Here is a 26,435-nt window from a genome sequence, read left to right as displayed (position 1 = left end):
CCAGTGGAAACAGAATTGCACCTTATCCTCTCTGTTAGTCTCATCTGCTGTTTCAGGAGCTAACCATCAATTTATTTGATTCTTTTTCTAAGGAATATAATCACCTGCCTTGAATGCCTGACTTTAATTTAACGTATCCTTAGCTGTGATGTTGCCATAGAAATTTTAAAGGGCAACATACTGTCAAAAACCTCACATTATTTAAACAGATTATAAAAGTAAGCTAAGATAATGCAAAGATTTATCCTTATGCCTGACTTTCGGAACTCTGAGATGCCCATAGCATCAAGAGACTATTTGCTGTGAGAAAACGGAGTGTGTGGGTAATTCTCTGCAAACATTGCAACAGGCTGTCACACATACTGACCGTTCCACTGCAGGAGCTATACCTGAAGACTGTTGTGGCTTCAAGAATGAGTCCAAACAGTATGAGGTTGGGACCACCCCTACAACACAAACCTATGCAGCTAGCACAAAGCAGCACAAAGCAACAGACCCCAGCCTGGACCTGCCACAAACATTGCACAAGGTGGAACTACAAGAAGAGGCAGGGAGTTATTCCTAACCAACCCCCCTGCTAGGCTCTTACAGTGGGCACCTCTCCCAGCCACTTATCCTTGGGACTTTCTTTTATGACAGAAAAGAGAGCAGGAACTGAGGAGTTTCCCTCATGGGCTGCACCCTCTCCCAGTACACCAGAGTAGTGGCTCTGTATTGGTATGCTGAGGAAAAATGCCAGCTACTGAATAACCAACATCTCCTGCAACATCTGAGGTCTGACTAACAGCCTTTCCTGCCCTCCTCTTCTGGGAGCTCTGACAAGAGCACACCCACACACAGTTTGGCTTGAGCAGAGATCTTTGCTTTGCTTAAACTGGATTATTCCAGGCTCCTCTTGAAATAAACTATTACAAGAGAAGCACAGTTTCAAAATAAAAATGGGCTTTGTTTCTCATATTTCATTTTCCCCATACTGATCTTTCAGCTTCTCTTCCAAGAAGTTCATTAAAGGAATGGAGGAATAAATAAAAAAAACACAGAAATTACCACAAGTAGTCTAGAAATGGGTCGCATTAATGATTTGTAATATATGGGCTAGCATTTGCACTGAAAATGCTCCTGCTGGATGGAATTAGACTTATTTTACCCTCCTTTTGCTGAAAACCTACATAGGAGAACAAATTAATAATGGCAGCTGACGACAATCCTATGGTGTAGGTGAATGGGTAGAGACCTTTCAGAATAGAAACAGAAGGTCCTCTCTATTTTATTCCCTGTAACTATGCATGTGCAGCCTGGCTGACAACAGTGATGTGTGGGTAGCTTGCAGCCAGGGTTTTGAAACAGCTTGTTTTCCACCAGGATGCTTGCATTTCCCTTTGGCTGCTGAACAAAATATCTTTTTCCATCTGAAAAGAGGTTAAGAGAGATGGAGCTTTACAGACAAGACACATGGCAGTGATAGCAAACCACATCCAACTGTTTTACTTAAACCCATCAGTAGCTCAGATGCCTAGCTACTTAAGGGATAAGATGTCTACAGCATATGGGAATGACTTGAGACTTAGTCCATTAATGCCTGCAAATACCCATGGAAGAAAGGATTGCAGTTTACTGGTATCTGGAGTGGGTCTGTGAAATTTTAGAGGTGAGTCTCTAAGAGATGCTAGCCTGCTCCAGGGCTCTATGTTTTTATAAATCTCAAAACACCCAGTCAAAGAAGAAAACAAATAAATAACATTAAATATAAGGTAAAATAGGAGTGGGATTCATCTTTTGGGGTGGTAGGTAAATTGGGAGAGATATGGAATGCCGTTTACCCAGAAGGCACAAGGTCTATAAAATAATGGACAAGGAATGGACAAGGTCTATAAAAGAACAATTCCAGTGAAAAGTGAAACAAATGAGGAGACTTTGAGCTGTTTCTTGCACCAGAAGATGCCAAGGAATGAAGCTTCCACTAAAGCTTTAATTGTCACTTTTTAAACAGAGACCAAGCTGTTCATACTGGGCACAGATCAAGCTGCTCATGCTGGAGTGGCCCACAACGCCGCATGACTCCTGCAAAACATTTACAACTGACCTTTAATGCTTACAAAGGAGGGACTCTCCATGCAGGAGTGTTCAGGCATATTTATATTTGCAGAGACAAACCTGGGCACACATCAAAAAGGTAGGACGTCTTTATATTACAAGACTCTAAAATACAAAACAAGTCCAATGGCCCATTACTGAGGAGATCACTCGGCTTCAGCCTGAAGAATTCAGAAATCATCTCTTCTTACTAAATATTCAAGATTATAAAATTTCCTGCATAAGGCAGTTGGCAGTATTTCTTTGGGAAAAGTCAATTGGTAAGAGACCCCCTTGGGTGAGAATAGATGGACTTGTGAGCGAAGACCATAGCTCTCATTGAGTCACCAGAGCAAGCTTTAACCCAGCTGGTTGGGGTTACCAGCAAACTGGCTGGGACCATGGCAGCTCGATGGAATCTGACTGCTCAGGCTACTTTCCAGAGAGCATTTACTGAGCTCTGCATCACTGCAGTTATGGTGTTAATACTGGATTTAGAGACTTAAAGTTTCTGGTAGCAATACAGACACAGCCAAAGCAAAAAGGATTTCTACGAAATTCACATTTTCCACTCCTCAGCTGGAGAATCTGAGACACTGAATTTTGGTCAAGGATGTCTAACTTCACAAATCTTTTTGTATCTTTAAATGGCTTTGTTTAACAAAAAAAATCAGGAGTAATTCATTTTGTGAAGTAGAAATGAAGGGCACTTGTGCAATTCAACCGTCTTCTGTTATCTTCAGTGGGGTTTAACCACAGTATTTAGATTCTTAGCAGCTGACTCCTTACACAGAAAATTAACTTGAAGTATTTTTCTCAGATCGGAGGCTTCAAATCTCTCTCTTTTCCTGCTCAGAGGGCATGGAAAAGCCTCCCACTTTGTACAGGCTCAGTATGACTGCAGTAACACTTTAGAACAGCATTTACAAGGAGCTGGTGAGCAGCCAGATACAGCTGAAATCACTGCATCCAGATCAGAAATATTTCGCTACTATCCTTATTTTGAACTACTGTTGTCTTCTTAAAATCATCTATTTACTTATAATATGTACAATATGAATTTATTATAGATACATTAAATGTGCACATACATGCACATTTAATATAGCTACGTGCACATCAAACACAAACACATTTCTATCCAGCCGCATGAACAGATCATCTCAGCCGCACACAAACCCGAAGGGGATGTGCTGCTGTCAGACAATCAGATCATTATTTCCTTCCTCTTTTCCTTTTTCAGTACTGTCTGTTACTGCCTGGGGGCTTGACTTTCCAAGGTCACAAGCAGTCAGTATTCACACACCTGTAAAGGAGCTAAGAAAGCAGAGCAAATGGCATGCATACACACACACATATGCTGGCAACTTGCAGAGTCCAGTATTTAACTGCAAGCTCTAAGGTAACAGATCTACACCTCTTGATGTGTTTCCTGAGGCTGGTGCAATCCTACGGCACCAACTATATTTCTTCAGAGTATGAGGGCTGCAACCTCTCTCCACAATAAACTATGAAAGACCCAGTATAAACAAACTAGAGAAACCAGATTGATAACCAAAGAACCTATCCCTTGTCTAATGAGCTTCCCTCCCAGGAGAGAAAAATGCTGAGATGTCAAGGAACGACCTAGTGATTCCTTGCATCTGGAGAACATTTCTGTCCTCAGCTACTAAGCAAAGAGTGAAAAATTGGTAGGGTCATAACTTTGCTGGCATGCTCCTTCCCTTCCCATGCAAAGCTTCATGTTTTTCCTTCTTTCTGTTCTTTGCTTTATTTCTTCCAAGTGCATTTTTCTTCTCTTAATCCCTCACTTCACTGGATAGTAGTATTTCTAGTGAGTACTGGAGCTCATCACATAATTTCTGTGACCAAGGAACCTCAGAGGTGCTAAACTACCAAAAACACGTTGTAGTCAGTGCCCCCTACAAGAATATTCTATGCAAATGTACAACTGCAAAAGGTTATATACTAATGAAGGGGCTCCATTCCTATTGAGGGATGCAGATGAAGGCTCCTTTTCACCAGTGCTACCTGTCACAGGTGGTTAGGTATGGAGGATAGTTGGCCTTCTGACACCTGGAATCTTGCACTGTCTCCTCCATGGTCTACAGCAGACTTATGCAGCTAACAGTCCATTTGGCAAGACATTGACATTGCAGGAAGACTTGCTTGAAATATGTACCACACCATAAAATAACATCACACTCAAAGGCAATGGGAAAAACGACCAGTCATAGGACAAGAAATAAATCTGTGCTTCTGGAAACCTTCTGTCATTCACAGCCTCATACTCCCCATTGTGGGAGTTCAGGTATTAATCCTGGCTCAGCTGCCTGCCTTGCGAACTCTGCCCATATCACACTGTGGCAATCTGATCCCTTGCTGACTCAGTCCTAGTGAGCTGATGTATGTATACTGCTGAGGAACTGCCTCACTTCAGCAAGAAGTAGCCAGAACCATTTCTGTATTTTGTTTATAGCTCAAAATATACTTTAAGGTGGCTAGGACTGAAAATTTGGTAAAATGGAAACAACTTCTGTTCTCATTTATCCCTCCTAAAACACGGATGAAGATCACTGTGCCTGGGGGCAAGGAGCAAAACCAATTCCCAAATCCCTTTGGTTACCAGATTGCCTTGTCTGTGTATGGCACCCAGTCCACAGCGTCACCTCCAGTGGAACGAAGAGCAGCTGTGACTGGTTCTGGGAAGAGAAGGACTGTTGTGTGTCCCTGGGTTCAAAATCCACTCAAGTTAAAGGGCAACTGGAAGCAGCCCTTCAGGCAACCTGGAGTACTCATGGCAGTGTACTCAAGATGTCCTCACCACCATGGGATGCTCTGCTGTAGGCTCTCTCGGTCTCTGCCATTTGTATCTTAACTGTTTTATTGTACCAGGATGAGCTAAGCAAACAGGATAGTGAAAATTGCCCTTACTTAAAATAAACATGGGAGAAAGACTGAGAAGTGAAGAAAGCCGAGGCCACACTTGCAGTCACTAAGAAGCAAAGCTCCACTCACAGAGCATGTCCAAAGTGCTTTTGCCTGCTGGCAATGTGTCTGAGCAGACACTCATGAAACTATTTGTTTCTCTGCAAACTTGTATTCTCCATGTGAGGTCTGAAGAACGGGCTGGGCTGTGCCTCGCTCAGCGTGATGCTGCAGAAATCCATGCACCCAGGTGAACACTGCTGCTGTGATGCTGCACACAGGTTTCCCCTTGCCCTCCCTGCTTGTTACTGTTAAATCTTGCAATTTATATGATCCGAGACCACTCATTGCATTCATTTTTCATAAACCATCAGGCGCCAGAATGCAGCTTCTCGGATCATACAACAAAGCCACTTCCATAGCATTATTCTAGCATGTGGGAGGCAAATGTTTAAAATCCCTCAAAGGAATGATTCAGACTAAAAATCTCCTTGGCTATATACTTAGGAATTCATTTCTACAAAGTACATTTCCCTTACGAACAACCGAGAAATCAAACTGCCTGAGTTATTGCCTCAGAACAACCATTCCTCCTCCTTAAAAACACCCACACTATATCAAGGACACCAGTTAAGTAAATACCTACTTATAAAATACCTGCATATATGCATGTCACTATTTCATTGACAGTGTAGCATCCCACTTCAAATAAAGCCGCTTCCCTCTGCTTTCACTGCTCTGGCTCCTCTGTTTATGCATACACGTACAGGAATATATGCAAGACTATGGCCAACAATGTCACTTGTACCAGCTATATATATGTGAGATGCCCAGGCTGCTCTTTAAGAGACAGTAAAATCCGCTCTGGGTCAAACATCGTCTGAGATCATGACAGACCACATTTGTTTTTCAGAATACACTGACTTGTTATTACCGCATGGTCAAGGAAGGACCAACACGTTTCATGTGCATTCATATGGTTAAAGCAGGAGTTACTGGCTACATGCAAATTTTGGCTTCCTGCTCGTTTCAGTCTGGAAGGCAAGGTAACTGGTATTTCGTAACTGCCATTTTTATTGCAGGAGTGGCAGATATTTAAATCAACTGAATGCATTTGTTTGCCTGTAACCAACACAGCCCAAATCAGCTTCCTGACAAAACAGACGTTTTTCCACTATTGCTGAAAGCAGTTGAGAGAAGGGGCAGAAGTCAAAGTCCATGCTGAGGTTTGACTCTGTGGAACCAATTGCAAGGCTACAGACATCTGCCACTTTAACAGAAAAGAGTGAAAATCAACAGTGCTTAACAAGCATCTCACTGGACTGACTTGTCTTTGCTCTGTGTTTGTATTTGCTTGGATAAAAATCAGCATTTCTTTCCAGGCATCTTGGGAGCAATTGAGCACTAAAGCTATTTGGTTTGCATGATTCAGTTTTGGAGAACTGATGAAAAATGGATGGAAGAGAATAAACCTAGCCTTTGAGTTGTTGTCGACTGCTAAGTGTTGATATATTTATTGTACAAATCTGGTGGCTTCCTGGGGCCATTTAGCACCAAATCCCACTTTGAGGAAACACTGCTTTTGTACCACTAGGCTCAGAGCAACTGGTGTCCTGCCAGGTGAATCTCAGGAAACCCTCGGGATCTGTTCAGAATACTTTTCTAAGGATAGAAATAACCTCCCTTGGCTTACTGGGATTATCACAGATTTCTTGTCATGGACTGTCGATGCTGTACCAATAATATGATAAAATATCCCAGTAAAACAAATGAGAAACAAACAAAAAGAATCAATGCTAAAAGAATGTGAGCTCATGTACTGCTAGTCTCCAAGCTGAAATATTCAGAAAGAATAAAAAACCCAAACCACAAAACAAAACAACCCAGAGCTTTAGGGAGTCGCAGCTGGTTTTAAGCCAGAGTGAACAACTGCGGTTTCCAGGCCAGCTTAGTAATTGATTGATCATCTGCTTATTCTTCAATAAAATCTTAGGAATGAAAGCATACAATCTCATACATGAATAAGAATAGTTGAAGGCACAAAGGTTGAGTGCTGACTGATAAATTGTAGTTTTGGGACACATGCTAGCTAACAAAGTGCTCTGAACAGACTGGTTCATAACAAATGTTCATACGATTCTGCCTAACATCTCTAAAGCACGTCAAATTGATTTGCACATATGAAACTGCACAAAGAGCATAACCAGCCTCATAAAATTGAAATAAATTACTGTTTTCCTTAGCAAATAGGAATTTTCTGCAGGAGTCTGACAGTAGATTATGAAGAATAAACTTCCATATATGCTTTTTACAGCTGCAGATTTGCTTTCCACAAAAGCTGATGCTCTCAGAGAGTCTGCAGGGTGCTGGCAACATCTATGTTACAGACAACACATTTGGGGGCTTTTTTCAGGTTTTTTTTCATCTGAGTATCCTCATTTCAGTGGGCCTGAAGACTAACAAATGTCTTTCCGGTTGAAGACGTGCTTAACCACTGCCACAGCCACCTCTGGATGTTGACACCTCTTTGCCTCATTCCCTTGATTGTGTTCATGGGTTTTCCATTTGATGTTTTCCAACTCCCCACAAAGTCAGGGAAATATGGTCTGAGCAAAAATCCTGTGGTTTGCATTTTGTGGAGGCCACCTAATCTCCATTATTCACTCCTTAATCTATCTCCCACTCACGCACATGAAATCTCTGAACTTTACTCCCACCCCAATGCAATGATTTCCACCTCCCTTTCCCCAGGCCTCCTAGACTCCATGATCAGCTCTTATACGCCCTCTTGCAAACCACACTAAAACCATCATCACTTTAAGGTCCATATCAGCATTATTTTAATCTCAGTCCTACCTCTCTCTGTATAGTGCCCCACCTTTTCTTTCCATTTCCTTTCATTTTTAATACAGCTGGCAAGTCTTTTATTACTTCATTTAATTACTCGTGCAAGACCTAGTTCTCTCTGGAGACTGGCAATTGCCACTTTATCTGATTCTTCCTGACCTTTAAGATATACATTTCTCTGTAGAAAACTTGTGTTTTGTTGAGCTTTTTTCTTCTTCCTCATGGGAAAAAAAGGCAATAATTGCAATTTTTGGTTGTCTAACAACTGTACAGAGCTCTCTTCTCATACCCAGTGACTCCATTGCTTGCTTCTGGCACTATCATTCCTTTTACCCTCCTTTCTCCTAGAAATTTCAGCCATCTTACCTCACCTATTCATGTAAGTAGTTCACCATTGCATACAGAGCTAACCCCAAGTTTTACCTTCATGCACTGTGTTGCAGATTGCTACAGGTAATCCAACAACTCTCCTCCCTACATTACTGTGCGAATGTTTCCATAACATCTCAATGGTCTCAGCCAATTCCCAAGCTACTTCAGACAAAAGCTGTCATCCTCTGAATAATTTGACAGCAATTTTCTTCAAAACATACTTTCTTCTTCCTTCCCATCCATCATCCTCCCTCACGTGGTATTTATGTATCTTGCATTTATCCCTTTTCACTTGCTTTCATTTACCCCTGTTTCTTCATGCAGGCAAGGACATGACAGCTCCTTCTCCAACTTGTCCCCACGTTTCCCAGTGAAAAGCTTCTGCCATTGCTGACAGTTTTACACCCAGCTGCTCAGGGAGAAATCAACCCACCAACGATCCCTGCCAAGGTCTCCCCAAGGTCCAGCATCTTATCTAGCACCATTGCTTATCAAAATGAATTAATGCTATTGGGTCTTCACACTTTTCCTTAAGGCACTGCTAAATGACAGATTTCCTAGATTTTGGTGCCCCACAGGTACTCCATAGCTAAGAGCACAACATTTTCTAGTGAAGATGCAAACTGTAAAGAGCAGTGATAACACAGAATGTTTCAGTCAACTAACTGAAGAAAAACAAACTAAATTGGAAATAAACAGCATTTCAGTCTAACCTGAAACAAGGGGCTCAGTTCATCTTATTTTCTTTAATAAAAATGAATAAATAGTGGATCAAGAGTTTCTCCAGCTGATTTCTGGGTCTTGTTTGGAAATCACTGTTGTTGTTTCAAGATTCAAACTCTGTTTCAATACCCAAAACCAAAATATGTAATTTTGAAAATAGTGAAAGGAAACATCTAGACTTTGCCAGAAGTGTTTCTATTTTTTCAGCCATGATTAATTAAGTTTACAGATCATCTCTCCTGCTCCAAGCTGGTTCCTCACCTAAAGGTTCAACAACTGTATTTGCGAAAGAATGTACATGATACTGTTTTCTTCCAGAATATTTTCTCTGGTTTAATTCCTTTAATATCTCTTTCTTGAAGATTTTCCACCCCAAAATCCAGCATGAAGCAGCTTGCGAAAGATTTCTGACTTATTTTCCGCATATACGTAATGACAGTGCAGCCATTACATCCCCATCCACCCCACTCCTATTCCAGAGCTGGTGTGGTCTGGAAGACGCACTCTCCCAGTTATGCATGGGGACAGTAAATCAAGACTTTGTTTGATGAGCTTGTTTTAAAATAGCACAATTATTGCGGTCTGCACCAATTTCTGACCAGAAGTTCAGCATGTGTTTAAGTCTGTTCCATTTCATGACAGCGTTTAATAATCCACTTCATCTAAACAAGTATTTATATACCACTGAAGGCAATGGGACATACACATGAGCACACCAGTTATCCCAAATCAGGGGCATGGGGTGAGGTTTGAAAACTACATCCCAAGTCTAAACTCCAGTTTCCATCACTGTCCCATTGTCCACTTCATCTAAAGTATTTATATACCACTGAAGGCAATGGGACATACACATGAGCACACCAGTTATCCCAAATCAGGGGCATGGGGTGAGGTTTAAAAACTACATCCCATGTCTAAACTCCAGTTTCCATCACTGTCCCATTGTATGGTACCAGAGGAGCAAACAGCAAATGAGATTCCCTGAAACAGTAGCCCTAAGTCAGTCATTCTAGCTGTCACAGCTGGACAAAATTAAGGGGTGGAATCACAAAGAGAGTCAATGCCCATTTCTGTCAAGGTACGTAGTTGAAAAGTTCATCTCTTTGATAAATTCTTCATATATTCTGTCATTTCAGATGCCCATTAGGCTTGTGATTTCTTTATGAATGATTTTGATACCTGAACTACAGGAACTAAAGAGCTGAATCTTGTTTCTCAAGCTTCAGCTAATTCCTTAACAAGAAAAAAGACAAATTCCACTCTCTCACCCCAAAGGAAAGCTTCAACACCTTGGCTACCAATAAAGCTAATTTAAATGCACAGATCATAGAATGTGGCCTCAAAAGGTTTAGACAGAAAGACAGGAGGCTTTTTTGAAGCTGCAAATTGAAAGCATAAACAAGAATCAGCCAGAGTGCCACAGTTTGGCTGCCAGTGAGGGCAGAGTAACCTTGCTGAAGCCACAGGGTTCACATAGAGAATCACGTCCAGTGTACAGTTCTGAATGATAAATAGTGGCCAAATCTTCTTCAGGTCTCTGAAGAAGAGGACCCAAGGCTTTGATTTCCAAAGGTTCTCACTGTCACCACATCCCATCTTCATCAGGACCACATTTCTCCCTCTTCCTCCTCTTCTTTCTCCTTTCCCCATCTGACTGTCTAAACACAAGCAAGTTTGGTCATGCTGGGATTCCAGGGATGAGATGGAGGATGGTCTTTCAGGAAAATAATCCCAAAACTGGGGCACAGCCCCCGTTGTGGGCAAAGCTAGACTGTCTGATGGGAGCCAGGATGTGACCATCTCATTGCATCCCCAGCCAAAACACTGCACCTGTGAAACACAAGCTATAGGCATGGCACTGGGGAGATACCTGAATCTGCAACTGGTTTCTGCTACTACTGATCTCTGAGAGTTTTCAAGGAGGGCTCAGGAGGTGAGTAAGACATGGGCACTTAAAAATGCAGTGAGTTTTTTGGCTTTCTTCTTTTTATGCAGGGTGATTTTCCTTTTCTTCTTTGACCTCTCATTAAGCTCCTATGACAGATGTCTGCCATTTCTCAGCAAATTCCTCTTGCCACATGATGCCCTGTTGTACTGTCAATGCATTTTCACTAGGAATTTACATTTCAGCTTATGCCAAATGTTGCTCTGAGGGACACATACACAAAAACTCTTTCTTCCCTGCTGGCAATGTCTTGGGTTTACACCAGTTTGGCTGGGAATGGGTACCAGTGTTCATTCGTCCACTTGCCTAGTTTCAATCCATTAAACTCCCATGCCTTTACTTTTACCCTCTATTTCCCTGAGCCCTTGATGCTACACTTTGCTGGTTTGGGAAACAGTCGATCAATTCTCTACTCTTTGATGGTTTGTAAAAGGTAAAGTTTAGCTCCAAAATGTCATGGACAAGCTTAGTTTTGGAGATTAGACTGAACTGGGCATAATCAGCAACAAAAGAGCCAATACAGCAACGTTATAGCAAGAACCTTGCAGAGATCTGCATGAGGTAGAGAGATAGTGATGAATACAAGGGTGCTTCTCCCAAACTCAAGGATTTCTCATTCATTTATAGATGCATTTCTCTTCTATTTCTGCCTCCTTCAGCATCAAGGTTTATAACAAGATTTGGTGAGAATGTTATTGTGAACCTTTCTACACATACCCTGAACTTCCGCAGGGAACTATCAAACCCTTGCTACACAATAACAAAAATTGCTGGGTTTACATCAACTGAAATGTCATCACCAACACCAGTGATGTCTTTCTCAGCCTAAGAAATCCGGGATCGATCATAGGTCTGTCTTGGACCTGGTTATCAAAGGAAAACAGTCCCTCTCTCCACTGTGCTCAGTGCAATCCCACTGTTCCTGGTACTGTAACAGCTCTGACTTTAAAAATGTGTGCTCCACTTTGTCATTTACAGCTGGGTAAATATTCTTTTTTTCCAAGCACAGATGTAGTCCAGAGCAAAAGCCTGGATAATTCAGATTAGCATTCATTCTTGCCAACCACAGGATGGTACTAGGAAGGTGCACAGCTACAGAAACATGCATTTCTGAGAGGTAGATGAGAAGAAAAACCAGATGATGTGCTCAAATTATCCTAACATCTAAAATAGAGGAGAAAGATTATCACTGGCTGCATTTCTGCTCTGCAACTTCATATTGAATTAAGCAAGGGGGGGAAAAAATCCCCAAAAGGAGCTTAGATGACTTAGGAGGAAGCCATGGATGCATGCAGAAAGGGCCCCATGAAGCTCTACATGCTTTGCTCCAGCCCAGGCTGAAGCCGTGCTACCAGCCCCTTTCACTGTGTGTCCATAGGAAACACAAAACACACGGACAGCTGTTGCCATAGCCACCCCTTTACATCCCAGGGTCAAGTTTTCATCTGCATGGAAATATTATTTATAAGGTAGCTGAGGTGTGCCTTGCACCTGACAGTTAAAAATGGCAAGTCCCATCCCAGAAGAGCTTATGGTCCAAATTAGACATATCACAGCAAGAGAGCATCAGAAACACAGGGAAGAGAAGATGAGATGGTGAGGTACTGCCTGTACAGCCTGTCAGCTCTTATTCCTCCTTTCAAACACTGTAAGGGCTCTGCATCCCCATGTGTACTTTTACAGCATCCTGCTGGTCTGCTCTGCTGCAGACACTGGGTGATGACACGGCCTCAGCAGGGACACGCTCCCTGTCCTCTCCTGGCAAAGCTGAATCCTCACGTCTGAAGCTAAACAACCCTTCTGAGGAGCTGCCAGGCCCATGAGCCCCCCCAGCCAAGCATCCTTCCCTCCACTAGGTCGCAGTGGTGCACAGGCACGTCCTGCTCCTGGGTGGCCACATTGCAGGAATCAAACAGGGGCTGCTGTCAAACCCACCACTTGCAACAGGGTCTGGCAGCTAGGGGGAAATGGGGGCTGCATTTAGTCCCTGCATTTACACCCAGCGTAGCACACAGACTTTACCAGTGGGGTGGCAGACTGATAGTACTGAGAAAAGAATTTCTCTCCATTCTGGCTTCCCAACAGCTAGCGTGGTGCATCCCAAGCTCCCTCATCCCACCAGGAAGATGTGAGGTTCACCCAACCCATGCTGCTGGCTCTGCCATGTTGGCTACCTCGCAGCTGGGAGAGCTACCCACAGCAGAAAAACTGCCCCATCTGCAGAGAAATGATGACAAAATTGCCACCGTGGCAAGAATCTGCAGGAATGGTGATAAATGACCATATCTGCTGCATTTCACTGCTTTGTCTGCCAGCAGCATTTCACTCAGGTCTGGTAAAGCCACCACAGCTGCCCATGCTCTCCCAGGCTCAGGCAATGTAAATTCCTTCCCAGATGAAGTTTGAAACACTTCAAAAATCCATATTTAAGGGCAATATGAAGCAAACAGTATTTAATAAGGAAGCAAATAACAGGATGGCTGCTGGCTTCCCATTTACATCTACTACAATCAAAAATCTATGGGGTTAGCAGGTGTTTTAACTGTACGTGAAGCTGCTGCAGAGCTGAGGGTGCCCCTTCATTGCTATAAGGTGGCTTCGCCTGCTGCAGCACCTATGAGTGCAAACCAGAAGGAACAGTGTGGGTCATGTGCCTGTTTTGTGCTGTCCACTTCTGCATTAACCCTGAGAGAAGCTCCCTAAAGGCTGCTGATGAGAAAGCACCATCCTCCAGCTCTGTCCCCACGAGGAGACAATCAACATTCATGTCCTGCTGCTGATTGCCATCCATGCCCCAGCATCCAGTTTTGGAAAGGGAGTTCCAGTTCAGGCTGCCAGAGTGGCCCTTCCCAGAGGCACCAGTGCTATGACAGGATTCACGCTCCATTTGAAATGAAACATCCCAAGTAACCTCGAGAGTCTGTTTCTCCACCTCTCTGCCCTCCAGGAAGCCTTCTTCTCCCTGGAAATTTGACATTTCTTAATCTTGGCTTGTTTTCCAGGTCAGCAGACTTGTCCCCCGGCGCTCACAGTCATTCAGCAGAGGCGTGTCAAACACTGTCACCATCTCTGTGCCTTTGCCATCCTGCCAAGCATGCCTGCTCCATGGGTGGCTGGAAGCAAAGCCATGAGAGCCAGCTGTGCACTCACTCAGAGGATGTTCTGCCTATGCGGTACCTGCCAAACCACCTCAAACCCATCACCAGCAAACACAGAGCCAGTCCCAGAAACTGGCAGGAGTGGAATGATTCAAGTGATAGATTCAAGCAAGCCAGGCACGGCCAAGATTAGCTACTGAGCCAGGCAGCTCCTTCCCTTTACCTCCTTGGCCAACTCTGTGCCATACCCATGGCCATGCATTGCCTGCCTGTCTGAGCTGCACAGCTGCGTCTGCCTCAGTGGTGCTTGCAGTCCCTGCAGCTAAATCCAGCATCATCAAGGAAAAGGATCATGGTGTTGTCAGCAAGACTGACTGCAAAAAATGATGCTGCTGCAGTGAGTACCCACATCTCAGCCTGCTGGAGCTGGGGCAGGTGGCACTGGAGTTCACTGCTATCTCAAAACTGTGAAAAAAAAAGGTTATTTGGGCCTAAATTAAATGTAGTTAGGCACTGGCACCATTAGCCTGGGCAAAACTTGTTGTGTCAAGGCATGTCTTTCCTGCTGTGGATCTGGGGGACTCTTGTGCCCCCAAAACAAGGTGCTTCTTGGTGGACTTTTTGGGTAATAAAGAGTCACTTTTTCCCCCAGAAGAGCAAGCCCTCATGAGTACATGCATCCAAGCACCTCCAACCATCAAACTGCACTTCAGCTCCAGACCAAGAGCTCCGCTTAAGCTGCAGTTTAAAGCGGGACCATTTCTGCCTCGCAGCAGCTCAGTATCATCATCAGTTTTCCAACCGTGCACATGGGAGTGTAAATGCTCACAACTATTCAGCTGCTTATGTGGTTTTACATTGAAAATACGTTGCTATGGAAAGCACAGCACGGGAACATGCAGCCACCACAACGCACCACGGCAGAAGCAGCCCACAGCTCCTGATGATATTTGCAGGCCCTCCACTGCCATCCACACAACGGCTGAAAATAGACTCAAAGCTCAAATGAAGCATCTGTAATTCTTCATTTCTGCTCGTCCCTCCCCAAGGCACCAAGACTCTTCACAAAAATCATACCAAGCATCCCACATACGCTCTGACGTCACTTCACCCATTTCTAATTCCTCGCTGCACACATGCCTGGAAAAGGAAATTCCTCCCAGCCCCATTTTCATTCTGTTTCTTATTTTTGTCTAGGATGCAGGTTTCCCTCCAGAGCCACCTTTCTGCCGGTACCCACAGGTGCTGCTCAGCCCTTACTGCCCTTTAGCCACAACGTAAAGCAAATCTCTTGTGCTGGTCCACCTTGCTGATCGTGAAGAATCTGATTTCTGTCATTTAAAGCTGACCTTGTCAAAGGTAATTCCTCATCAGCAAAGTTATCTGCAAATACATATTCAGTGCAGGGGAAACCTGTCTGTACCATTAAAGTCCCAACCTTCACAGTCTCCAAAACCATGGGCTGGGTCCTGAAGGATGCTGAGCATTTTCTGATCTCACCTGGGAGAGCTTAGGCAAAGCAAGGCAGATTTGAGCCTGCAGCACCGTGAATGATGAAAACATTGGTTTGTTTTTCTTTCCTATGATTTTTTAAAATATCTGAAATACTGTTTGTTTTCTTTCTCATATTCTGGAAGAATTTATGGATACTCAACCGCACCATAAACACACAACCATCAGCCCTCGATTTCTAAAAAAGTATTTGGATTAAGCTATGAAATTATTTACAGGGGTCATAAACATCCTCCTGGAATTTGGCAGCTGGGAGAGGGCCTTGGAACTCACTAATTTACTTACAATGTAAACAACTTGCTAATAAATAAATAAGCTCTTAATATCTCACCCACAAAAAGAGGCACATTGCGTACAGTATTCAGGGGTCCTTTGGAGGTCAAGGATTCAGCAGCTGAGTTTCTCTCAAGATCTTTCTTTGGTGAACGTATGTTTATGCCAAATGAACACCTTTATTTTGAAATCAATTTAAAATTGTCCCATTGCTTTGAATGCTGGAGAAGCAGCTGCTTGTTTCCTTGTTTTGCCTGAATGGGAGTAAGGGGCCAAAAGGAGCACTTAGAAAGCCGAGTAAATGTTTGCTGACCCTTTAGTAGTCACCATCCCTGGAGGGACTGCTATAGCTCCAGAGTGCCTGCCAGGGTAGAAATGCTCTCCAAACCAGAAGGATGTCCCATGCCAGAGCCCATGAAGCAAAGTGCAAAATACCACGCTGCAATAGCCCTGCATTTGTGTTTTACTGCAAAGGGGCAGTCAGAACATCCTCCCTCCTGGCTCAGCATCCACAGCTCAGCCACTGCCTACTAGGTGGTATAGAGCAGGGGGAATGGAAAACAAGTATCCCACACTTCCTGTCTGCTGCTGTGCAAAGGATGAGTTAGGGCCCCTAATGGATGCTGGGAGTATTTAAACTGATAGAAATGTGATTTTCAACTTCTGTGAAAAATACCACTGTGCCCTTGAGGACAAAGGAGGACGAGTGGCTGGTTCAAAGTGATCGTGGATTGAAGCAATACTGTCATCAACGTTGGTCCAAAATGTGTTTTGTCAAAAACAGCAATAGCCTTTTACAAACCCAAGGTAAACAAGGACTGCTTTCACGTACTGCTTCACTTATATAAAATCAAAATCAATCTCCTCCCCTAATTTCAAGCATTTTAAATTAAAATGTTAGCTAGCAAACAGGAGGAAAAAAATGTTTCACTCACTTTCGCTGCCCCAGACATGGAAGAGAGGGAAGAATGCATCAATTATGAAAATCAGGTTTGTTTTAACCATGTAAGGTTATACAGACAGCTAGAGACCTGAATGAAGAATTTTAAAAGAGGAGTCCCAATGTAACCAGGTCCTACAATATCATCACTGTTCAGGAACAAGCTCTCTGTGTCTCTTTACCCCATTTATCTACAGTTGCAAATGGCTTCAGAGATCTGATTAACTACAGCACAAAAAAGCTTCCTCCCTCTACCCGGCAGCCGCCATCTGCTTCATTGGGAAAGATGAAGCTGCACCAACATGAAGGTGGATCATGCAGAGTCCCCCACTGTGCATGGCATGGGTGCTTGGCACCCTTCCTTTCTGGTGGCACAGCCAATGCTTCTTGGTGCCCTGAAGAAGCTGTCCCTGCAGCACACCTATTATTGTCTCTCATCTCTTCTCAAGCACCCAAGGGAGAGGGAGTGGGTTGTGAGGATGCTGGAAGCAACCCCCATGGGCATAAAAGCATAACCAGGATGCAAAGTACCTTCTGTAGATGCTCCCCAGTTCCTGTGAGTTGTCTCCCCTACATATTCGCCTGTTTGGTCAGTGCAGGAGCTCTACAGAAACCTCTCTCATATACAGTGAGCTACATTTTGCTACATTATTTTTTCTTTTTTATAGTCAGCAATTTCCAGCCAGCAAGGGACTATTCCAGTGAAACTAGGCAGAATCCACTGTTTTCTTAAGAAAGATAAACAAAAGGAAAATGCAATGGGATGGCTGCTGGTTTTCAACAGAAAGCCATGTGATTTTGCATGTTGTGATTGCAATTCTTGAAGCAGCACAGTCTGCTTGCTGTTCACTGGACAGATCTGGGCAGAGGTTGAATGGAAGGGCTGCTCTGTGCCTTCAGGAGTAAGGGTCTAAGTTCACCCCTCTTGTAATACTGCTCCGCTCACCCCAAACAGGAACTTGGCCCTACAGTTTTGAAAGTATGAGTGGACAGCATGAATAAATCTCATCATTGAGGGTTTCCTGCCATTCCTGGTGAATATCCAGCCCTATTAGTCAATGTCAGGCCCTAAGCTACATGAAAAATTGCAGAAATCCATCCTGGCTGTCATTGGAAATCAAAGGTCATTCTCAAAACCTGGGATACTTCTCCCAGCCTTGGAAGGTATTCACGTTTCAAGACCACAAAGTACAATTGTCAAAGCTCTGCACGTTCATGTGAAACAGGAAGGAAAAATAAGACCCCGGACAATGGGACCCTGGAGGAGTGGTGGAGGAATTAGGCTTTTCCCGGGAAGCCGTTCGACAGAATATTAAAAATAGAACCCATTCACACAATAGATTGGAAAATCTTGACAGCCAAAAACGTGTTAGACAACAGGATTTCAGATTAGAAACACTGGGTGGGTTGTCCCATGAGCGTGCTCTATAATAATTTATGGGTTCTCCAAATGGAGCAAAATTAATATTTTCTGTAATGACCCTTTTGGTGGGGTTTCTAGCTCTGCTTCTGCTGTTAAGGTTCCCTCCTCTCCATACACACAACCACCTGCCTCCATCTGCTCTTGTTCCCCTGTCTCACCCTGTGTGTCCTGATCCTACCCCTGCCCAGAGCTTCCCTCCCACTGCTCTCCTACCACATCTGTAGTCATCAACTGCACCATGTGAACCGGCTGTGCTTTAATTGTGCTTGAGAATAAGAGGCAGAAAGTCAGGCTCCCCGGTTTCTATTCTTGTCCCTAGTCCTCCCCACAGAGCCTTCAGGAGGTCATTTCATCTCCGCAATCTGTGACTTGCGTCCTCCTCCTACAAGCAGCTCGTGATGCTCTAAATACCCCTCGGGTGTCTGCGGGAAGCAAGATCCCAGAGCTCTCGGTGACAGATCCCACACTGTGTGAGTTTTAGATGTTAAAAAGAAGAAAGAGCCCTTTTAAGTGTTCCTCTGGGGAGCAGATGGCCATCAGCTGAACTCTACTGGAATTCCGTGCAGCTCTAAGTGGGAAACACGGCCTATAAAACCTGAAATAAATCTACTGTAGGCTGCATAGTAGCCAGTGACAGTCACAATTCATCCTGCCCTTGCTCTTTCAGCAGCCTTCTTATGGCCAAGCGTGAAGTGCTTTCAACATACCTGAGTCTTCCCAGGGATGCAGGGGACTCTTGTTCCCTACTTTTGAAGTAAATCCTCCCATCAGTTCTCGCTCCCTAGACAGGTTTCTGCTTTGAAGTTGCCACAATGGCCAAATTAATTGTCACTATCCAGAATCCAAGTAAAATCATCCAAGATTTCAGGTCTGGTGACACAAAGACCTGAGACTGCTTTTAGCAGGTATCTCCTGGCTCCCTGAAGTGAAATTGTGCTAAGCACTGGCTAAAAACATTGCTGCTCAGTTAAGATGATGCTGACATACAGGCAGAGAGGAGACACTATGCATAGCTTTTAAGTGCTTCTTCATTGAGGGTATCTACCATCCTATACCATAATGCTGCAACGTGCTTCCCAACGTGAGGTTCTACCTTGGACATGCTTGAATGTTCTCCTGATGGATCATTTTGTGATGTGATGGACTGTGATGGACTTCGCACTGGTAGGCAGAGTCACGTTGCTGAATCTTCTGCCCACATTAGAAATAAACAGAGTTGTTTCAATCTACAAAATTCTAGGATGCCTAAAATTCGAATATGCCATGTTCTGCTTTGATTTTTATTCCCTGCATTGCATGTGTTCAACTGAAAAGATTTAATCCCATGCCTGAAGCTGAGTTGGGTGAAGAGAGAAGATAGTCAGCAAGATGATGTTTGCCTTCACACTTGCTTCTGCTGTACGAGCCACCCAGGTCTGAAAGTCTGCATATTTTCTCATGGCTCCAGCTTTGCCCAGGCTCACCTGGCAGTGCTGGGTGTATTTCTGCCTGGGGATGCAGTGAGAATGAAAAGAACAACAAGATCATACCGCTGTGTGTCCCGCAGGAGGAATCAAGAGGCATTTTAATTGTTAAAGGGAATTACCACACTTCCCCCTACACAAGTTGCATCTTGTGCTTGTTGTGCAACACAGGGAAGCACAGGGCAAGGAGAACAGTCCCAAGACAACAAAAGCAACAACAAATGCACTCTTCTCCTGTTTCAGATCATTACAGTACTGCGCATATATAGCCTATAAGAGCTAAACTCCCATCTTTTGCAGATCTATTTTCAACATGGATAATTATTTTTCAGAGAAGCAGAGAGAAGACGAATTCTGCATCATTTGTATTTTCTGGATGTGCTGAAGGTCTTAGCACAGCAGCTCCAATCTTCTATGGACACAGTGCCAAGGATGGCACTGACCACTAGGAATGGCTGACAGCCACTTTCAGCTACAGCACCCCTTCTGAGATGTAACACCCAGGTAGAGAGTGGACAGCTTGCTCTCACCATTCCCCAAAGCCTTTCAACAATTCCTTCTCACTGTCTGCATGGGATCTGCAGCCTCAAGTGCATTCCCTGTTGAGCTAGACACACTGTTATTTCAGCATAGCACTGTCTAGACAACTGAAAAAAGTGTGAACAATTTAGTGTATTACTTTCCCTAGTTTTTTTCATGAAAATGGGGAAAGTCTGAAAGATTTCTGGTCTTTATGCAGTGTGTGTATGGGAGTTTGCTTGTTTTTACACACACATACATACAGAGCTGTAAATATGTATATAGAGAGCTTTGAAAAGCCATTCTTTTCAGTTAGTGAGAGGGCTTTGTCTCACCATCAGGATTTCTATAAGATTCAGTAATTTGTCTTCATTCAGGCCATTCTGTGAATAAAATGGTTGCTGTCCTACCAGATAGAAAGCAGATACTACCCCATTTCCCCTCATAAAGCAACCGGCGAGCATCAGAAACAAGAAGCAGCAGTTATTAAACATGAGAGAACTGTCCCCTTCACCTCTCTGAACTCCATCCAGCCTCAACATTTCCTAAAACTGAAAGAAAAGATGACACTGCAAAATGTCTTATGTAAATTTTGCCATCCCAGGAGCCTCCACAGCCAATCCAACAGGTCAAAGTACTTAAAGAAACCATACCCTTATACTATTTCTAGCTCCCACTTCCAGATCTCAGTGATTACAGAAGAGGCAGCCAGCATCACCCTTGACAGGTCCACACCATGCAGCAAACACATGCTCAAATATTTTTGTGTGCCTGAGCTTCTCACAGGAATCCTCCAATGTTTTCCAGTGAATTGTGGATAGGGAAAAGCCAGCCACCAGCAACAGCAGGAAAACAACCTTGATCTATTCAACTTCTACTAATTCCTTAAATTCTTAATGTCTGCAAGAATATATGTGGATAAGAGAGGAAACCCATGCACATCCCCAAGTCTTGAAGCCACCAGCAGAACAGCATGTTCAGTACCAATGTGAAACCTTGCTCAGTGCTGGCTGGAGACTTTCAGTTCAGTGCAGGCCACTCCAAGAAACACATAAGGTGGAACAAGGAATTTTAACCTCAACACTTGGCAGAGCAGTATCCTAGCCATCTAAGCTTACACAATAAATAAAGAACAATTTAACTTTTCCTGCTCCACTGGAATCCCAGAGATGCTTTTGGGAATCCACTGTGCTCCATGCTGTAATGCCAGGGCACAGGAATGCACACAGGGAGGAGTGGGCAGAGGTGCTGCTGCCATGGTACACAGCTGGGTGAGCACACAAGTACTCGGATGCTTTTGTCCTTTGCGTCCACATGGACTCATGGGTAGGAGCTCCAAAAGTGCATACTTCCTGCTGGTATTTCTGATTCTCCCTGTTTCCATGAGGGCCAGGAATAACAGGAGAGCAGGCTCTTCCCCAGCCCCTTCTGGTACTGGACATGGCCAGCAGCATGAAGAGCGGGGGCTGAGGAACACGCTTGAGTTACTGAGGCAGATGTTGTTGGTGTCTCTAGATGTTCCAAGTTAAGCTAAGACTGCACTGCACTTAGCTTGCATGTTATCCAAATTAGTCCAGCAGGGCCTAATCCTGATGAATAGTTGGGTAGCTATTAAAATTGTTTTCCTTGAACAGCTAAATGGAAATGTGAGGGTTTGACACTTGAGCTAGCATTTAAAATGGGCTTAGGTAATCAAAACATCAGATTGGAGTGTGCTGGGGGGTTTGGAGGAGCTGAGGTTCAATTCAGCTTTGAACCTTTAATTTATTACACCAAACAATTCCCAACCCCAATAAAATTATCCCCAGTACCTTACACAGACTGGTTGGGCCTGATGACACAGGTTCACACTCTAGCTGCTTACGCCTTTTTGGTCAGCAGTGCTTCTTGTGCAGCCTAAGACCATCTGTCTGTTGTTCTGTCATGCTACCTTGGGGTGCCATTTGGGAAGAAACACGTCACTGTTCATCTCATGCTGAAGACATCTGAGATGCCAGCATCCAGGACTGCAGGTTTCTCTTTGTCCAGGCAGCAGACACCCAGTACAAATTTAGAGCAACAAATGGCACAAAGCCAGCTCCGGTACCTGCAAATTATTTTCCTGCCTACATGGCCAAGCTTCAAACCTTTATTGGAGAACACCTAGCAAAGATGATATTCTGCCTAAGTGACTATGTAGTTTTAACCTGTCACACACAAGCAGTGCAGATGCACAGCAGAACGATAGATAAACAGGTTAAATGCATTATTTTTTTCTGCTGTCCTAATTTGATCCAGGCCCTCTGGCATGGGTCATGGTGGGAAAGTCAGTGAAGAGCTACTGAGAGGGTGACAAGATGCTGGTAAAGTTATTGGTGTAAAAGTCACTGTGCAGAGGAGCCAGCTTGAGGATGGAGAGCCTGTGGGTCCTGCATGCTGCTCTTGTACCTATCCCCAACCACTCTGATGGTGGTGTATGTGGGGACAGGCCCATAAAGATAGATCCCAAACCATACAAAGCTGGAGGATGAATGGAGGGAAGGTGACCTCAGAGCAGCTTGTTTCCTGAGCATGGCAGAGCTGCGTGGCTCCCCAGGCAGAGCTTCCCTCTGAGCACCGCTATATCAGACTGGTAGGTGGGACAGGCAGCTTCAGAAAGCTGAGCAGGCACTGGAGCCACATGGCTCTGCATGCTTCTGTCCAGAAACACCAGAAAAACCTGGCTTGCTACATCCAAGCAGATGCATATTTCATGAGGAGCAGAAACACAGTTTAGGCATTCCAAGCAAGTAAAATGGACTGTATATTCATATGCATAGAGGCGGGCGAGCTGCAGGAAGAAAGCCATCACATACTGAGCCTCACTGATCTAGTTTCCTGAGCAGACAGAGAACCAGCTATAAAGGACTCCTCTCCAAGCCACATCCCTACAAAGAAGCCTATATATTGAAAAAGAAAAAGAAAGAAGAAAAGAAGAAACCATGGTCTGAGCTCAGCCAATGCTATGCACACTTCACTAATTGTAGCTATTCTGGAAAACACCATTCTGGGCTTAATGTGGCCACAGAAGCAGTAGATCAGCAGTGCTCCTTTGTGGCAGCCCTAGGTGGCTACAGAGGCAACACACATGCTAAATGCAAACTTGACAAGGGGGAAAGGCTTGTTTCTATAACCATAGCCATGTAAAACTATTTAGTACCAAGCCTGACCCCTGCTAACAGTCTAACCTTCACACTTGCTATAAGAACTAATAAAACAACATCAATTTTCAATGTCCAGAATGCATACATTTCAGATAACCTGCTGTTGTGTAACACGAGGAGAGCAGCAGCACTGCAGGGATGGACAACAGGTAATCCAGGATTTAACTGAGAACAAAGGGATAAGAGCCACAGGAAGAATGTCAATAACATGCACAGATCTGATGCACTGAGTAAGAGCTGTGACTCAGGCTTCACCTAGGGACCAAAGATGATGCAAAGATGTGTTAAAAGCTTATAATTTCTCCTTATTTAACAGTCATTGGATTCATCAGGACAGTGCATGCCAACTAAGGGTGCTCTGTGTGCCCAGGGGAAGCAAAGCCCTGTGTTGGGCTGACAGGGATGCATTAGGAAATTTGGAGGCTGTGTGGGTTACAGGGCATTGTGTGGATGCCTTTGGTACCCAATGCCAGCTATGCGGATAAAACTCTTCTTTTTACAGGTGTGGGTGGTTTGAGATACTCCATGCCTTTGGGAGAGCCCCCAAAAGTCACAGGGGCTCCCCCATGATAAGCCACAGGTCAGACACAGCAAGGCAAGGAGGGTTTTCTCAGCTCTCCCTGCTTTGATTACTGATGGATGAGCTGTAGGGGCAGCCCCACATCCCAGCCCATCACCCTTGCAGCCCCTTGAGGGACAAGCCAAGCACACACCTCCAGCACAGCAGCTCCCTGAGCAACAGCAGAGCCATCCAGCTGTGTGGCACGCAGCTTCAGCACTCTAGCTGGGGGAGCATACGGCACGAGCCAGTTGTGGAGCCTGATGTTCAATGAGACTTGACAGGTCCCAGTGAGGTCTGCACGCAGAGGGAGAGCCCGGGGCCCCCAAGCCAGCGACAGCGCCTCAACTCTGCCCAGCTCCAGCATGCCCAGGGCATGTGGGATTCAGCATTTGGATCGTCTCACAGCAGGCTGGCAGGGACCCAACGGCATGAGCATCATCCCGTCTACAAGAGCACAGGGCTGGCTCGCAGAGCACTTTTACCCATGGCATGGGGGAGGGAGGGGGAGATGGACATGCAGGGACATTCTTCACTTGTCACCCGCGGGCTTAGGCTGTTTCTTTGCAATCACCTAAAGGTGAGGAGGAGTTGAAAAACACTACACTGACAGCGCTGTCGGAGCTGTGGATTATAGGGCCTTCCGCTCCACACCAAGCAAACACTCTGGAATGGTTTGGACACGATAGGTAAACAGTGTCAGGCTTGCTCAGCAGGGAGACATTTGTATTTAGATGTTATAGATAAGTGGTGCATATTTGAGACATCTGAAAGTTATTATTCCAGGCAGTTTCTAAACAGAGAATCACAGTTGCATAGCCCCTTAACTCCGAGTTGACAGGGAGGATAATGATTTAAATTATTGTTAAACATAGGCTCTGTTTTAAGTGGATGGAATTCAACATCATGGTAGGTTTGGGGGAATGGGGGTGTATTGCAAAACACAACATTTCCAATTGCTGGAGCTCCGATCCATGGGAGCTTCTCCATCAGCACCAAGCATCACTGTTCGTGCTACGAAAATGGCAGCTGTAGAGATCCTCAAAAGGCAATATCACCCAGCTGTTTTCTGAATCATTACCACTCCCTCTAATTGCAACAACTCTGATTAAGAGAAATTCCTTTTTGAAAGCAAAACATAGAAAGTTTTCACAGACTGTAAAACAGAGTTCATCAGTGAATCGTAATTGTTTTTTATAATGTTTTTGAATTGCAAATGATTCATGCTTCCTTGAGTTCAATGAGGTTATGTTTATTATACTATCACTCTGTTTTTAACAAAGATTATATTGATTTGTTCTTTGTTATAAGTCATTTGAAACACAATTATTAGGTCGTATTAAATCAGAGTACCTTTGTTTCATCTGCGAGGAGTTTGTTTCCCAGTGTTTCAATGTACAGCTGGTCCCCCTGCACTCTGCTTCCCCCAGGCCTCCTCACCACTGCAGGCACTCTCCCCATCAGACAACAGTTTTAACCCCACCATAAACTGCCTTCTGACACACCAAAGGTTAAGCATGATGGCACACACTGGTTCCATACTGCAGCCTTCATGCAGGCAAAGCTCCAGCAAAAACAAACCCATCTCTTATGTGGAAAGGAGAAAGGGAAGGAAGAATTAATTTCTTGCTTATTCAGCATCTCATTGTCTCTTTGTGTCAGGAGCGAGCGCCCAGGCAGTATCTCCAACCTGCAGCATCCTCATTTCCCAAATGAGTAATTCACAACAATGCAGGCAAGAGGGTTTTGTCTCTGCTCATATCATGAAGATGAAACTGGGCCTAAAAAAAACCCAAAATCTCACCTTGTCACTTAAAGGAAATTACATGGCTGATTAATAATGGATGAGCCTCACAAAGGCCACCCATTCTTCTCAGCATACCAGCATCTTATCCTAATTATCCTGACCAATAATACCTCAACTAGTTCGGAAATCTTAGGTGAAATTGAGTTCACTCATCTAAGCTTTAATAACCATTGCATCTAGCAGGGCAGGAGCATCACAGCACAGCCTTTGGCATATGCAGCACAATGTAAAATTAAATCATGAAACAGTAACTCATGTCTCTGCCAGAAACTCACTCACAGGGCACTGAAGTCAAAGATAAGGCACTTCTGTTGGACTGGTATTTTGGCTTGCCCACTTCAGCACATGGGGAGTCCAATAACTCAGATGAATTGAAACCCTCAGGAAGAAAAGTGGGATCCCTGTCCTGCAGAAAGGAGGGTCATTTGTCTCAGGAAGATGAGAAATCTGAGCCTGAATTGTGAGCTAAATCCTTTGCCACTAAAATTAAGGATGGCTTTTTGTCTCTTACTGTTAACCACTAGTTATTGATCTGATGTACTCATACCAATGTGTAAAGGCTTTCCCCTGCAGGCAGTACTTGGTTGCTTTTCCTGCACAATTAAATCCTAATAAATATTCTTCCCTCATAAAAGTAACAGGCTAATCTCTGCCTGGGCTTCTTTTTTTTTTTTCTTTTTTTCCATCTTTTTATATGAAAAAATAAATAAAAAGAAAAAATCCTAGAGCTTGGTAGGAAACAAAAAACCCAGGTATATAATATCAACTGGG

General features: G+C 44.1%; 1 protein-coding gene across 1 annotated transcript in view; it reads right to left on the bottom strand.

Moving 5' to 3' along the window:
* NEURL1 (neuralized E3 ubiquitin protein ligase 1) overlaps positions 1 to 26,435 on the bottom strand; it is a 90,838-nt gene that overhangs the window by 21,091 nt on the left and 43,312 nt on the right. The window lies entirely within an intron of this gene.

The sequence above is a fragment of the Melopsittacus undulatus genome, chromosome 4 (genome assembly GCF_012275295.1).
Source record: "Melopsittacus undulatus isolate bMelUnd1 chromosome 4, bMelUnd1.mat.Z, whole genome shotgun sequence".
Classification (NCBI taxonomy): domain Eukaryota; kingdom Metazoa; phylum Chordata; class Aves; order Psittaciformes; family Psittaculidae; genus Melopsittacus; species Melopsittacus undulatus.
The sequence above is the reverse complement of the archived record's forward strand: the minus strand, read 5'-3'. Positions and strand labels throughout refer to the sequence as shown.